We start from the raw sequence: 6,259 nt of genomic DNA, 5'->3' as shown, positions 1-6,259 counted from the left end.
TCTCCAGGGTCCTGCACCGCGCCCGGCACCACCACACACACAGAAACCCGGCAAATCCCACCCCTCCGGGTTTAGAAGAATTGCAACAATCAGGGTGTAAAGCGCAGAAAAATGCTAAAAAAGGAGGGGTTATGTCTCCTTTAAAAGAGCATCAAGTCATAGTATAAGCATGCACAGTTTTTGTGCAAGATACTTTGAGGTGCAGTAAGAAATCTCTGTGCAAAGGAATCACCTCCTCTTTAACTCTTCCACCAGCAGCCATACTTGCAAGCTGTTCACAAAGGAAGCATTTCCCTAAGCTCCCACACGACTCAAAAAGTCACTGAACTTATCAATTACTGCAGCCTGAAATATTGGCCTTCACTTTAGTACAAAGTTCGCTGTGTTCCTACATCAGCCTCCACTAACCAAGTAGTTAACATTCATTAGCATTTATGATGTATCAACTTGCAAACACTCTCTGCTGAAGCCCTGTGAGTTTGTTTTTATTACAAAGCCAAGCCATTTTTCATTTGCATAAGACACCTTTATTTTTCAGCTGCTGACTCAGTCTAATAATTAATGGAGACAGAAAATTATGCCTGAAAACAATGTGTTCTGCCTCTTTGCAATACGGGGAACTGCTGATTTAAAATGAAAACTCCCCACCACTCAAACTCTTTCAGCAAATGACAGCAATAGAGCCACTGTAGAGAAAAAAAGAGCTCAGAAACCAAAAACTGCTAGGGAGAAACCCACAAACCTGGAGAATGCAGATGGGCAACAACTCCTCAGTTCTCATATTTGAGGTGATCTGTGTATCAGTTATTCACTTGTACCCTGCCACCTATAGAAACTTGCTTGCAACTAAAAGCATATTTTCCAAAATACTTGAGACCAGCAAGGCAAATATAGTTTACCAAGTCTTTTATACAATAACAGCTGTCATGGGAGTAGCAGTTAGCAGAACAAGAGGCTTTCACTGTTACAAATACTCCAAGAAAAACCAACCCAGTACAGCTGCAGAGAGCTGTCCTGTCCTCCTGTGCTCCTGCCCACTTATTCCCAAAGCAAGATCTCTTCCTTGGGCTGGCACAGCCAGGTGTACAACTGGATAGTTAAGCATTCTAGAGAATGAATTCAATTGAAAATAACCTCAAGAAAGGGGGAAGAAAAAGCAGGAAGAATAAAGATGACTTTGCTGTAGTTTAGTTCCCTGAATTCCCAGCACAAACCTCTGTGTTGGCAGCAGGACAGGATGCCATCTCCTCCAAACAAAAGACCTAACTCGACATGCTCAAAGGATATCCTCAGACTCCTTCATTCTTTGAAGCCTGCATTCCACATTAGTTGTAGTCAGCAGGCCATATAAGGAAAAAAAATGCAGATTTTTTTTGTTCAAAACTGTGCAAATACTAATTGAAGAGGAATAACGTGAAGCAGACAGCAAAAGCATAGAGCAGCTCCCCTTCCCCACCTCCCCTGTCCCTCACCACGGTGAGGCAGGGTAGGGCACCCATCTCAGAGCCTCTGCAACACCTTTCTGGGCAGCCTACAGCCCAGACAATGTGCTCCATCTTCCAGGCTATGGTGAACAAGGCCCAAGTATTTGAATACTCAAGTGTTTGCAGTGTCTAAAAGGTCACATCTTTGATTCACAGTTTATATATCCTCACTCAACTGTAACAGCAACTTTTCCTTACACATTCATTCTCACAAAGCCATAAATATACACATAATAAAGCCTGAACAAGCTTACCAAAATACTCCCTAGGCTCTTAGTGTGTTTGCTGTCTTTTTTTTTGATGGTAGGTTTCCAAATATCCACTGTTTACAGTAACACTTCAAAACAGCGGTTTTGGAGGTAGAAAAACACAGCCAAACTTGAATTCAAAGGGATCCTGGGGAGGTGGTTTGTTTAATTCAAGTCTTCACCTGATTTCATGGGTCATTATCACATTTTTGGTGATGATGAAAATATTTCCAAGTGCCCATTCACACTGCTGTACTACCTTTACTTAAAATCCCAATTTAATAAAGCCTTATAAAGTAGTTTTTTTCTGGGCAAAGCTACATCTGAATGTAACATACAAGTAACCATTAACTACTGATAGTTACAGGTTGTTCTCATTAAAAAACATTCTCCTGAAACTGGAATGGACAGATACAATTTCAAAGATGTGGCAGAGGTCTTTAAGTACAAGCTACCAACATTATGCGTCTCAACATCTTCATTATTTGGCTCCAACAAAATATAAAAATATTTTAGAGGTTAGAGTTAACAAAGCACTAAAATTCATTTTTATGGTTTAAAAGCAAACATAAAAATCATAATTGCCGTCAAGGTTCTTCTGAAAGGAGACAAATGTTACCCTTCAATAAACATATATAGACAAAGATTCTTTCAGGCAGCTCACTTTTAGAAGAAAACTTAAGCAAGAGTTGGTAGAAGTCACAGATCAGCAATATTTTAAAGTAGAAATCAGATTTGCTTCAGATAGTACTCCATTATTTTGTTCCCTGTGCCCTAATTGGGATCCCAATCAGATTAAAAAAAGCTACCCTATTCCCTTATAGGACCAACTAGAGGACATTAATTCATATACTTAAGCATTCAGCACAGAAAAAAGCCCCAATATGTACCTAATAGAATTAACTTCTTTGAATGAAATTAACTTTGGCTGTGGGAGCTGAAACAGAAACCCCTTAAAGCTTGACTTAAACTGTGTGTTCACTGGCTGTGAGAACGGCTGATGCTGCACCAAGGTAGTGCAGAAAGAAAGAACACTTTACATACCCATGAGCTCACCAAACAATGGAGGGAACCTGAAACTGGTCATACGTTTCAGTTCATTAAAGTCTCAGGCATTAGCTCAAGATTTAACACTCTTACCAAAATCAACATAGTAAAAGCAAACCTTTTTCTACTCAATTTTCAACTCAAGGAGCATAAATTTAAAAGTTTGTGAAACAAAGCATGCATAGACTGAAAAAAAATGTTTACACCACCTCCTCCAAAAAAAGACTCTTCAGATTTTTTTTGTATGAGCCCATGTATTTTGCACTTAGTTTTCCGAGATGAATTTAGATATGTTGTTCTTCAGACATCAACTCAAATCCTTTAAAAGTTCGAAGGAGACAGCAACTCCAGTAAGAGACAAAGCAGCTTGATGAACAACCTGTCTCTCTTAGAATGACTACTGAATAATTAACTCACAGCTGTCTGCCTCAAGGAGACCTATATAATGCTCCATTTCCAGAACTCATGCAGCTTTTTCTGCCTCACACATCCTCAGAGGCACTACACTATCAGGTTTTCTTCTCTGGTTTCTCAGAACAATACCCCTTTGGCACATATGAAACTCTTTTAAGCATATTGTTACAAGCACATTTTTCTACCTACACTCTTTATTCCTGGAATACACATTTCAGTGAAGACAGCTTTTCCCCAGCCATCCATAAATTATTTTGGAGCAATCGGGTAACATCCGTAAATATTTTATTTAGTTTCACAAACCCAAACAAACCTCTTCCAAAGCAGTGAAACAGTGGGACGCTTTTACATCGATTTTCGGCGTGGAAGAGTGAAAAAGCTAATCCTTAGTGGCACGGCCCGGAGAAGCGGGCAGAAATGAGTTTGCGAGGAGAAAGGCAGAGCCCGCGGATCGCCGCCAGAGGCCGCTGCAGGACCCGGCAGGGCTCGCCCTCCTTCCCCGAGGAGGCAAAGCACCGGAGCCAGCTTACAATAAACTCACTCTGAACGCGCTCTAACTCTCCAGAAAGGAATGGAAAAAGCAGAAGGTTTCCTTAAAGGTTCTCAATTCCACCGGAGAGGTTTTTGTCCCCATTTTTGTTGTGGTCCCACTGGAATTGTTAAGCATTTTCAACACACTGCTGTTTTACGTTATGCTACAACTCTGTAGTTCATGCTCTGCCACTTAGGTTCTTTTTAGTGTGGATCAACAACATAAAACAACACAGCAGTAATGAAATCTAAAGTTTATTACAGGACAGAAAGCTAAACTGAGTATAAAATTTACAGAAAAGTTATGCAAGTCCAAAACTGGAAAGCACAGTCTTTTATGGCACACCACCATGTGAATGGAAGAGCTTGGAGTGAGTACTCCAGAGTGATTTTAGATCTCCATGTCACTGCCAAACATCCACATTATTCTATTACCAAGAGTTCAGCCCCAATATGCAGGTCCTAGTGGATCAGCTTTACACAGAGCTTCCATTAGTGGGAATGGAACAACATTTTCAAAGGAATTAAGCAGAAACCAAAGCTGGCCCTGTTTTGCAGTTTCAGTGAGCTGAACTTCCTTCAGTAGCACACACTTCCTGTTGCTACATTGTGGCTGCAAGTGTTTTGCCAGGTAACACACAAAGTAACCACTTTGCATCATGTTTTTAAAAGTGATAACTTCATACTTTCAGATGCACAACTTCATGGACTCATAGAATCACTAAGGTTGGAAAAGACCTTGAAGGTCATTGACTCCAGCTGTTAACACAGCACTGCCAAGTCCACTGCTAAAACACATTCCCAAGTGCCACATTCACATGTCTTTTGAATATTTCTAGGGATGGTGATCCTGACACTTTCCTGGGCAGCCTGTTCTAATGCCTGATTGCCCTTTCAGTGAATAAATTTTTACTAATATTCAATCTTATGCATATTAGAAAAAAAATCAGTGGCACAACTTGAAGTGATTTCTTTTCCTCCTATCACTTGTTACCTGGCAAAGGAGGCCAACCTTCACCTTGCTACAGCCTCCTTTCAGGTGGCTGTAGAGAACAGGAAGGTCCCCCCAAGCTTCCTTTTCTCCAGGCTAAACAACCCAGCTCCCGCAGCCATTCCTCATAAAACTTGTGCTCCAGACCCTTCACCAGCTCCACTGCCCTTCTCTGGACACATTCCAGCACCTCAATATTCTTTTGGTAGTGAGGAGTGCAAAACTGGACACAGGATTCAAGGTGCAGCCTCACCAGTGCTGAGTACAGAGGGACAATCACTGCCCTGGTGTGACTGCAGATACAGGCCAGGGTGCCCTTGGCCTTCTTGGCCACCTGAGCACATTGCTGGCTCATCTTCAGACAACTGCCAATCAGCACACCCAGGTCCTTTTCTGCTGGGCCACCTTCCAGACACTTTTCCTGCAGCCTGCAGCACTGCCTGACGCAACAGATCCCTCGGCAGAGCCTTGTCACCCTCCAGCAGACGAGCCCTCCAACCCAGCAGGAGCATCATTCTACTCCCTGTTCCCTTCACCTGGCTCAGGGCTGTACATCATGAGGGCAACTGGCTTTGTCATCAAAGAGCAAGGAAAAGAAGATGTTTTGTACCACAGCCTTTTCCTCTTCCTTTACCACTGTTTCTCCTTACATCCCACGAAAGGATAAAGATTTTCCTTAGCTCTCCGTTTGCTGCTGATGTATCTGCAAATACATTTGGTTGTCTTTTACTCTTTTACAGCAGTCGTCAGATTAAGTACTAGATGGGTTTTGGCCCTTCTGATTTTCTCTCAGTATAACCCTACAACATCCCTGTAGCCTCCTTGGGTTGCCTGACCCTTCTTCCAGAGGCATCAACTTACTATCCACCCGTGCTTGTGCCCTCCCTAATGGCAGCAACACCTGATGCTGGGACATGGCTCACACACCCACCGGGAACGCGGAACTACAGAAACACCATGGCTGGAAAAGGCCTCCGAGATGGTGACATCGAGTCCAACCCATGACCGAACCCATGTCACCTAGACCATGGCACCGAGTGCTGCATCCATTCTTTTCTTAAACACCTCCAGGAATAGGGACTCCACCACCTCCTTTGGCAGTCCAAGGTCCATCCCCAGGGCCCTCGCGGGGCGCTGCTTTCCCCGGGAAGCCCTACCCTGCCCCAGCCAACGCAACCCGGCGAGGGTCCGAGCTCCCAGCCCAAGCTCGGAGGCCAAGTCGAGTCCCGCATCCCTCCCGTCCCAGCAGCGCCGTGAGCCTATAGGGGCTGCGGAGCGAACCAAGCTTTGCGGAAGCGGGGAGGCGCAGCCCGTGCCCACCCACACCCCTTCCCGGTGCCTCAGGATCGGCCGCCCCATTCCCGGTGCCTCAGGATCGGCCGCCCCCATTCCCGGTGCCTCAGGATCGGCCGCCCCCTCCCCGCGGAAAGGGCGCGGCGCCCACGCGCCCGAACTCACTCCTCCTCCCCCGCTGCGCTCCACGGCCGCTTCCGCTTCCGCCGCTCCCAGCCCCGTTCCGGACGGCGCCCCGCCGCGGGCGGGCC

At 44.9% G+C, this 6,259-nt stretch overlaps 1 protein-coding gene across 1 annotated transcript in view; it reads right to left on the bottom strand.

The window, feature by feature from the left end:
• Positions 1-6,253, bottom strand: part of PIGN (phosphatidylinositol glycan anchor biosynthesis class N) — a 99,972-nt gene extending 93,719 nt beyond the window's left edge. Inside the window, exon 1 of the mRNA XM_005423850.3 lies at positions 6,174-6,253. The gene's annotated coding sequence lies outside the window, so the exon portion shown is untranslated. The remainder of the gene's footprint in view (positions 1-6,173) is intronic.
• Positions 6,254-6,259: the final 6 nt, after the last annotated feature.

Source organism: Geospiza fortis, unplaced genomic scaffold (genome assembly GCF_000277835.1).
Source record: "Geospiza fortis unplaced genomic scaffold, GeoFor_1.0 scaffold58, whole genome shotgun sequence".
Classification (NCBI taxonomy): Eukaryota; Metazoa; Chordata; class Aves; order Passeriformes; family Thraupidae; genus Geospiza; species Geospiza fortis.
This window is presented reverse-complemented; position numbering and strand designations above follow the sequence as displayed.